Source organism: Arachis ipaensis, chromosome B06 (genome assembly GCF_000816755.2).
Source record: "Arachis ipaensis cultivar K30076 chromosome B06, Araip1.1, whole genome shotgun sequence".
Lineage (NCBI taxonomy): Eukaryota > Viridiplantae > Streptophyta > Magnoliopsida > Fabales > Fabaceae > Arachis > Arachis ipaensis.
In genome coordinates this window covers 890,506-901,615 of record NC_029790.2, presented here as the reverse complement: position 1 = coordinate 901,615, position 11,110 = coordinate 890,506, and positions in this window count along the sequence as shown.

Genomic DNA, 11,110 nt, shown 5'->3' with positions numbered 1-11,110 from the left:
ACTATTATTATATTTAATATTATTTAAATATTTTAATAATAACTAAAAAATATAAAATAAGATAAATTGTAACTAAGAAAGGTAAAATATGATAATTTCTGAATTGTTTTAGACTGATTTTTTATTGTGATCCGAATATTGTTATATTAAATTACACTTTTTGGTTAAATTTGTAATAATTTCATGTTATCCAAATTAATTATTTCCTTGTTAGTTTTTCTCTCTTAATTACTGATTTTCTTTTTATGACTCTTTCCATCTTAAACAATATTATTTATTATTATCGAAGTTCGGATTTAAAAGTAAACATGGCAGTTAAAAGTTCGAATTGTGGCGGTTTTTTGGCCGTCGCTAAACATACAGCAACGGTTGAGTGATCGCTGAAATTAAAGGCGCTGGTAAATCTTTAGTTTTTTTTTTCGTTGGAATAACCGCTACCAAACATGGTAGCGACGAAAATGTTCTGCGACGGTTAGGAACCGCTGCTGATTTCCAGGACTGATTTGAGATTCTTTTCGCAACGGTTATCATTTATTTTAGTTAAAAAAATTGGATTTTGCAGCATTCGATAATAACCGCCGCTAAAAGTAATTTTTTTTCCATTTAAATAGTTTATTTGAATTGAAGGTAAAAGAATAGATTTCTAATACAGAAATTTCATTGTTTATAAATAGCGTATTTTACAAAAAAAAACCATGAACTATATCTGCTATTATGTAGGCGCGCTTCAGAAATTAAACAACCATGTTATTGAGTTGGATATTGCATCACAGGAGGAAATGAAGTATATAAAAGTGTACATTACATATCTTCTTTCTAAGAGATATGCCCAAAGTATTAATAAGGGAGATGGTAATTGTTGTTTATTTTTGTTTTGTTCTAAAAATTTCTTGTGATATTAACATACCATGTTTTTACTAAATTAATATCTGACGAATTAGGAGTTTAGAATTTCTTTTCAGTAGCCTTATATTGTTGTATGATGTTGATATTTTTAATGTTACCTGAATATTCAGGCGAAGTAGTTAATGACAGTCTAGATGGGACAAAGACTGATTTAGAAGAAAATTTAGATGAAATCTTCTCTGTTAAAATTGACATCTCCATGCAGTCTGATTTTAAAAGGGTTCCGGAAGAAGACAATGAAACTTTGGATGATCAGCAAATACAAGATCATGTACATGTTACAAATAGGGGCTTCGATTTAAACAAAATGCCATGGTTTGGAGATGAAATATCAGATTCTGTAACACGTGAAAGCCATAGATTCATGACAGAGTATTTTTGCCCAGGTCAATACGATGTTGAAGAAAAATTTTGACCTTGTATTTTATCGATTCCCCTTAGTTTAATGGTTTTTGTTGCAGTATTACATATGTGACTACTTTTTGAAATTCAAGATTCATGTTGAATAAGGTATATTTTCAAAGAAGCCTTAGTTTAATTTATGCTCGATTAAAATTAGCATTAACTGATACATTTCTTACATATTTCTTTTACATTTATGCTTGAATGCAAACTTATAAAATCTTATAGTAAACGGAAAAATCTAATTTGTAAATATGTTCTCATGATTGAAAATTTTCTATATTTTTAAAGTGATTAATTTTTTTATATACAACAAATCCAAAAATAGTGTTACGGTTTAGGTAACAGTGACTCAAGTATATTGCTCAAAATTAACTAATTAGAATATATCGAAAATTAAAAGACGGACAAACTCAATTTATTTACCAATAAAAAATTTCTATATTTGTGAAAGACAATATTTTTGTGTAATAACATTGTTGAAACTAGTGAGAACTAAAGTAGTTTATGTTATGTTGATTTTTAAAAATAGACTATATCCAAATATGAGAGTGAGGAATTAAGTAAATTTGACAGCAGTTGGAATAAAACTGCCGCTAAAAATAAATTCTGGCTCAACAATTATTTCTTGCATTTTGTTATATTTAGCAGCGGTTAAACATAACTGCCGCTAAATTTGAAACGAATAGCAACTCCACGACTAACTGTTGTATTAACCACCGCTATTTTTCATCTAGTAGTAAATTTCTACAACTGCCACTAAACTGCCGTCGTTATCTGCCGAGATTGTTATAGTGTTATACAATATTTTCATATGAAGTTTTGTTTACAAAAGATTTTTCTTTTTTTTATTATTTACGTTAGTTAATGAAAAACATACATACGTTTTGTCACAGAAACAAACAAATAAATAAATTATTGATATTAATTGGATTATAATATAAAAGGGAAAACAAAAAAATAGTATATGATTAAGTGGCATTACTATAAGATAGTAATAGAAAGAAAATATTAAATAATTAATGTGAATAACATAAAATTACAAATTTAACCAAAAGGCATAATTTCATATTAGAAAAGAATATAATTTTTATAACTAAATCACAACTAAAAAATGGATTAATACAGACAGATTTATAGATAGATTTAGTCTTTATTATAGACGGATTTTTGGTTACCGACGGATTTTGTCCCTCTGTAAAAGTCTCATCGGAAATTATTTACCGACGAATTTTTTTCCGTCGGAAAATTACTGACGGATTTTTACCAGTTACCGACAGATTTTCCCTCTATAAATTCTCCATCCATTTCCCGAAGACGACGAACTTTCCGACGGATTTTCCGTCTGTAATTACAAACGGATTTTTCGACGAATTTTCCGTCTGTAATTACCGACGGATTTTCAGACGGATTTTTCGTCTGTAATTACAGACAAATTTTCTGACAGATTTTTTGTCTGTAATTTGAACCTTGGAAAATCATCTCACATTCTGATTACAGACAGAAAATCCGTCTGTAAATCCATCAGTAAGGTAAAATAGAATTTTTTATTTTTCCAATTACAAAATAAACTTATTTTCATACAAAATAAATATAAATTTAATACAAATTTTTATCTAATTTGTATTCAAATATTTATAATATTTCAAAAAATAAACAAATTCATCGTATTATCAAACTAAAAGAAAAGTACTATAAACAAGCAAGTCAATATAATTCAAAACATAAACAAAGTGTATTGATCATCAACTATAATTCCTAGTATATTGTTCAACCATACTAAAACTATCAGCTATAGTCTTCAGTGTCATCTTCATCCTCATCATCATCATAGTCCTCATCCGAAGACATTGAGGGTGGCGGTGGTAGTGGAACTGCACTAGAACTACTTGACGCTCTAACCTTCTCATAATAGCTAACATAAGCCTCATTCCATCTCTTCTGTTTCAGCTTTTCCTTCTTGGCCTTTCCAATTGCCCGTTCCAACTTTTCTAACTTCTTTTGAGTCTTTTCCATATGAGCCAAGCGTGTATCTAACAACTTACTAATACGCTCATCTGTTTGTTGAGTAACACGCTGAAAAAGCTCTTCATTGAGATTATGAATTTGTTCTCGCAAATCAGGAACAGAATTTTGATTTCTATGTACTCTTCCAGATACAGAATTAGCAGAAGTGGTTCCAGACTTGATAGAGCTATAAAATAATGACCATTTTCCATAAACTCAATTCTTCTTTTTCTCACCACACATTTCCTCTTAAATCAAGTCTTCATCAATTGGTGATAGCTCCATTCCCTGTGCTTGAGCCTCGGCATGTTGAGCCTGAACTTCTGCCAACTTTTTTATAAACTTCTCCTGTTGCACAATGATTATATCAATTATATAAATCAAGTTTCAAACAATATAGTACACAATATATAGCATACTTTTAATAACTACATATTCAATAGGTGAAGTTGATTAGCTCTAATGTCTTGCATCTCCATAATACTTTCTAATACTCTTCCTAATTTTTATTCGGTCATTTTGTTTTTAAGTAACAAATCTGTATATTTGAAATAATCATCCATCATAAATGAATAATCTAAGTGACATACATCTTATTTTATTTGTGTATATTTAATTATTTATGCACATTTATAAGGCCATAATGGGATTAATGGCCTTGATATAATGATAAACCATATTACATGAAGTACAGTGCTTGTTCCTCCAGTTTTCATACTCTAGACAAATTATTATAACCATCTTCATAAGTACATGATTGTGCATTATGTCCAATATTGAGACTCCAAATATAATTCTTGATGACCAAAATCACAAAGATGAACATTACAGTAGGGATGCAATAGATTCCAACCAACCCCAAATGCAATGTTAATGTCCCAGCACCAGTTTTCCACCGTCCACCATATCCAACTAATGCAACAAGTAAATGCAGTACATTCCAACTGATACAACAAGTAATGCAGTACATTCCAAAATCAGTGATGGCAGAAAGCTCTAGTAATGACACTTTCCCTCATGACTGCAGCGGGAAGAAACGGAAAATAATTTTGCAAATGTTTGAATGCAAAGTAACTGGGCTATCTTGCAAGTAAAGTAGCAGATCATCAATGACCAAAGGGAGAAAAATTAAGTATCAGAACATGTGGGACATTGCAATTTTAGCTTCAGACAACAAAATTGTAAATATTTTAACTCAAATATATACATGCATGTGTGTATATAAATATTCAAGTGGCAACATGTACATTAATTTAACATTTATGCTATATCTCACATGAGTGTCTTGTGAGTGCTTGTCCACCCATTTAGACTTGTCACTTTTAAGTGTGTGGGTTTCTTTGAAGACCTCCTTGTGGGTTGGTGTACGGTCCAACTGCTTCTTCTGTTCCACATAAAACACAAAATAAGAAAAAATTTACATAAATATATGTCTATTAAATAAGATCTAAAGCCACTTAAATTATGTTACCATCCTCTCTATAGTTGAGCTCAATGGTATAGAACCACCGCAATGGACAGAACCACCTAAGAGTAACGCTCGATTCTCCCTTGCTTTTTTCCTTATATTTTTTCATTTCTCATCTGTTTTCAGTACCTTTCCAGCACCTTTTTGTAAGCAGGAATTAGCCATTCGTGGGTTGTATCCACACCCTCACGGATATCTGACATCATTTGGCTAAATTGCTTACTTGTCCTATACTTGAAGCAGAAACTCAGAGAAAATCAGTGATCTCAAGATAAAAGTGGAAGCCACGATGAATGAATCTCACCTCAACTAAACTGAATAGATGGTTGCAAAAGTTGTGAGAGTAAGATTGATAAAGTGAGCTCGGAGAGTGTGAGACAGAGTGAGCTCGCGATGAGAGTTTGAGACAGAGTTACCTAAAATCAGAGAAGAGAAGGGACAACAGCAAAAAACGGCGAGGAGCAGTGAATCAGAAACAACGCACGGCGAGGAGGGGAGGAACCCTTCCCGATGGCAATGCCACGAGCTCAACTCAAAACTTCGTTCAATGGCGAGGAGAGGAGGAACGATGCGAAGAGGGCCGAGTAGAGCTTCCCCAGATGACGAAGGCACCCACGGTCTGTCCCCGCTGGCGGCGACAGCACCTTCTACCGGAGGAGAAGAGTTTGACGACAACTTTGAAGAGGGATGAGGGTGAAAATGAGTTCATAGGTTAGGAGTGTGAATGGAGCTCGATAGGGTGGTGATAAAATTAGGGTTAGCTCAATATTTCCGACGAAAAATTTAAATTACAGACGAATTTTCCGTCTGTAATAATTTAATAAAATGCAGCCTTTTGTCTATTTAATTATCCGTCTGTAATCATTTTTCACAAAAAAAAATTAAGTTTACCGACAGAATTATCGACAGATTCTGTTTTCTGTCTGTAATTTATGCTAATTCATTTTTTTTTCCGACAAAATTTTTTTCTGAAATTCCATCTGTATTTCCGTGGGATAAAATCCGTCGAAAATATCCGTCTATAATAATTAGTTTTCTAGTAGTGAATCAAAATATGTATATTACTAGACAACTCATAAATTTGTATAGTCAGCAAAATTCTATATAGTGAAGGCGTAACCTTCAATTCGCATAAAGTTTAATTTTTCTTCATCATCCTTAGTAAATATATATGGCATTTTGGATGAAAACAACTACTCTAAATCAATGCTCTCCAAATTTTAGTGCATGAAGCCAGGATCATTTTGACTTCATTATTTAATATTAAATTACTTCTCCTAAAAATATGAATAATATAAATGAAGTTGGCTAATGAGCATGACGACCTCTTACCCAGAATTAATTAATAACATTATTATATATTTAAGAATTAAGAGCAAATATCGCATATTTGTTAAGTGAAGTACCTATTTGTCATTAGATTTTTTTTTTGGGACAACATTTGTCATTAGATTTGAAAATTACATGTCTATTTCTCTGAGCCCAATTAGGAGTTCAAGGCTTAATTCATAAGCCCAAATTGTTATGAATGACTCCGATCCCTGCCCAATTTACCTGGTTGAAAAACTTGCATCAACGGCCTTTTTTTAATGTCACTTTTTTTTAATTTATTATTAAAAATATTATACTTTTTTATTAATTATTCAGATAACACTCTTTTATTGCAATGATAATTGACTTGATATTTTATTTTTAAGAGAAAATGACAAATAGGTCCTGACCTTTTGTCCTGCGGACATTTTCGTCTCTGACCATTGAAAAATACTTTTAAGTCCTTGACCTTCACAAAACTTAGACGAATCAGTCCCTGACGAAGGCATTTGGACGGATCAGTCCCTGATGAAGGCATTTGGACGGAGGGACTGATCCGTCCAAGTTTTGTGAAGGTCAGAGACTTAAAAGTATTTTTCAATGGTTAGGGACAAAAATGTCCGCGGGACAAAAGGTTAGAGACCTATTTGTCTTTTTCTTTATTTTTTAATTATACTTGTTTCTAATGATATAAAAACGGTAATATTTAAATAATTAATTTTAAAATAGTGATATTTTTTTTGAAAGAAAAGAGAGCTCAACACATTTAGTGGAGCATACAAGAACTAAAAGGACAGTTTTGCAACTCCAATATTATCTTTGGCATAGCCATCAACAACATGGGTTACCTTTTGCACCACTCTCTATAATAACAAAATGTCTTAACAACACAATCCACCACTGTCGCTGCTTTATTTTGAAAGATCACATCATTCCTACATAACCAGATGTTCCATATAACTGAGAAGAAATCCACTAGTCATGTTTTTCGCACATCTTTTCTCAAATTTATCGTCCTCCAGCTCTCAAAATGTTCTTTTATGGAACCTAGGGAGCTCCAAGCAAGACCCACATGACTTATCCATGCGCACCACACCTGCCAAGCAAATTCACACGTAACAAACAGATGTTGGACAGTTTCAATTTCCTTACTACACATAACACATATGTTATCACTTTGTTCAATGATGCCTAATTTGCTCAAGCGATCTTTTGTATTCACTCGGCCTACAAGTGCAAACCAAGTAAACAACTCTACCCGCGGTGGAACAATTTCTTTCCATATTCCATTTGTGAACTTATAGTTGAGTACATCATCCGTCAATGTCTGTACCTGCAAAGCCTGCACAAAAGAGTTGGTAGTATAAACGCCTTCCTTATCAAATTTCCACACCACTCTATCTTGTGTGTCTGCTAGCAGTCTCACAGCTTGCAAGGTCTCAAGCATTTGGTTCAAGCTGTCGGTCTCCCATTGTCGGAGTTTCCTTCTCCAATGGAAATTCCAAACCCACTCTATCCCATTCCAAAATCCACACTCCCCAATCACGGATCCCTTATTATCTGAAATCAAGTAGAGTCTTGAAAATGAGTCATTCAACTTCCCCGACTGTAGCCATGTATCTTCCCAAAATCTGGTTAGTCTGCCATCGCCTACTTCCATAGCCAACCCGTCAATCATCTTCTGTCTTACATGTTGCTCCTTGATTTGCAAGTTACAAATATCCCTCTACGGACCCCCTTTTGCTGGTATAACTTGAGTAGACAATAGCTGCCCCAGGGTTTAGATTATTGCATGAGCACACAACCTTTTTCCATAGAGGACACTCTTCTTTAGAGAATCTCCACCACCATTTAAACAACAATGCGGTGTTATGAATCATCGCATCTCCCACACCTAGTCCCCCTAGTTTCTTTGGTGCCTGTATCATCTCCCATTTTACAAGAGTCAATCCAGGTCGTTCGTCGTCCTTCCCCCAAAAGAATCTTCTTTGCAATGAGATTTTTTTTTGGCCACCGTAACTGGCATTTTATACAAGCTCAAATAGTACGTAGGCAGACTATCCAGCTTTCCGGCTTTGCTTAGTACCTTTGCTTTCCACAAACTTAGTTTTTCCTCCACCTTATCTATTACTGGCTTCCACGTTTTTACCAGCCTGGGGTTCGCACCTAGATTAATTCCCAAATATTTTACTGGTAGATTTGCCGCCTGACATCCTAACAACCTGCACATTTGATTGGCCCACTCCTGACTGCAATTTACTGGTATCAAACTAGACTTGTCGAAGTTGATACTCAATTCCGACATGACCTCAAAACACCTCAGAAATCTCTTGTAGTTTCTGACTGTCTCTTCCTCTGGTGGGCAGAACAAGATGGTATCATCAGCAAACTGGAGGTGAGATAGTTCTACATTGTCCCTGCCTACTAATAGAGGAGCTATCCTTCTGTTTCTTACCGCCTCACTTATCATCCTGTTCAGCACATCTACAACGAGGACGAAAAGAAAAGGTGATAACGGGTCGCCTTGTCGAAGCTCTCTTTCCATCTTGAACGGCTTGGAAGGAGCCCCATTAACCATCACAGATATAGAAGCTGATCTAATGCACTCTGTAATCCATGCCCTCCATCTTCTACCGAACCTCATCTTTTCTAGCACAATGTCAACAAAATTCCATTTGACTCTATCATAGGCTTTCTGGAAATCCAATTTGATGATAGCTGATGCCTTCTTCTTCATTTTTAGTGATATTTTAATAATAAATTATAAAAAATGTTACAATGTTCGGTCTTTTTTTTTTTTTTAAAGTTAGATAATTTCATTCATGAAAGCAAAGAAATATAGGCGTTTATATATGAAATAAACAAAAGAAACGAAAGACTCCTAACGCTTTACTATAGATGTAACATCATATAATAATCTAATAAAAGAGTAAAGTGTTCATCAATTAGAAATTGGGAATTTGTTGAAACTCCTTCTGCAGCTTCAAAGTCGACGCCATTATCTATTCCACACTAGTTGATACGTTATCATTAAAGATGAACCTGTTCCTAACTTTTCATAAGAATCAGCTCAAAATTACCATCATCATTTTTTTAGAGGAGCTATTGAATTGGATACGTAAGACTCTTATCCTCAAGTTCTATTCAACATAAAAATCAAAGTCTTCAGTGCCCTTTTTAGCAGCTGGTAAATCCATTTTTAAACAAATTTTTATTAATTTTTCACAATAAAAAATACAATAATTAATTGTTTTTGAAAATTATAAAGTTGAAACTACAATATTCAGCTTGCATAATAAATCTCATAACAAAATTATGACTAATTAAAGAATGTAACCTTTTGTGCATGGCAACGATGATCCGAGTCAAAAATCAATCCACAAGATTGTCAAAGGAACAAATACAGAAACAATATTCTCATAATTAAGTAAGAAATAATTAAAGTGATTCCGCCTCGCCTCAAGAATGCACCATAACTATTATTATGCTCACCATGGTAAATCTTTTTGTATGGTTTTATCTTAGTAATTTAAATTTAAACATTTTAATATATATGAACAAGAACATAATCAATATTTTTAAGATTCTTCCCTAACAGTTTTATCACCTATTTCAAGTTTGCATACAGCTAGTAAAGCAAAAGATAAAAATATGCCATTATTGGGTTTCACCAGAAAAGAAAAAGCACCAATTAAATATCATCCCAATAAAGTAGATTTTCCTTCAAAAAATAACCAGATGTAAGTTTAATGTTAACATTGTTAATTGTTTCTCACAGTATTTTTTAACTTGGCAAACTAATCTGTTATAGATCTGACTTTTATTAAAAAATTTATGTTTAATTACTTTATTGATTCCTATAGTTTCGCAAAATTTTCAATTAGGTCTCTATACTTTTTTTCTTTTAATTGAATCATTGCACCAATTTTTTTTTTTTAATTAGGTCCCTACACTTTTTTTTTCTTTTATTTAGGTCACTATACCAATTCTTTTTTTTTTAGTTAGATCTCTATAAAATTAAGGTAATTACTACTAAGAAGGATTTAATTGAAAAAAAAAATTAGTGAAGGGACCCAATTAAAAAGAAAAAAAAGTATAAGGACCTAATTAAAAATTTCACGAAACTATAAGAACCAACAGAGTAATTAAACCAAAAATTTATCGTTAACTAATGAATTGTTGCATGTATTAACGAAATTCGGACATTAATACTTACTTAAGAGAATAAATGAATTAACTAGTTACTTATAAAATTTGGTGAGCTTAATATTTTGATACATGGCATTTATAATGAGTGCAATTTTCTATTTTAGATACAATTTTGAAATTTTGGGAGGAAATTTAAATCGGAAAAAAAAAACATCACAAAAAAGCGATATCTTATAGTGACGATTTAGCTTATTAATAACTATAATTTTTATAATAATAAGTACTTAATCCAACAACAAAAAAATTAACTTGAGATACATGATGATGGGTATCCTAATGATTTATATCGGCCTTTAATGATATGATCATGGGAACTTTAATTATTAGCTGAATATACTTGAATTTTTCACCTAGAACTTTGTCAACTTGTCATTGTCTTTACAAATATTTAATTAATATATAGACAAATATTAATATTGGATTGTATCCCCTTGGAATTATATATATTGGTCCTTATTTCCTTGCCATTTAGCTCATTGTTAGCGTTTATATTAATGTCTTCTTGTAGGTAGTAATAACTACTAGCAAAACACAATACAAAGTTGATCACTATCTAGCTTTAATTAGAGCGATAAATATTATTGTCTCTTATCTTTGATACTTTCTTATGTGTCTAATTAATCAAAATTTAGCACATGCACACAAGTGTAGCATATCTTACTAAAATATGAAAGAACAATTATTATAGGTGAAAAACTATCAAGAAGTATTAACATAAGGTTTTATATAATTTATTCACAGAAACTATACTTAATTAATCAACATATTTAATTTAATTTACTTTATTTCTAAAAACCTATTTTGATC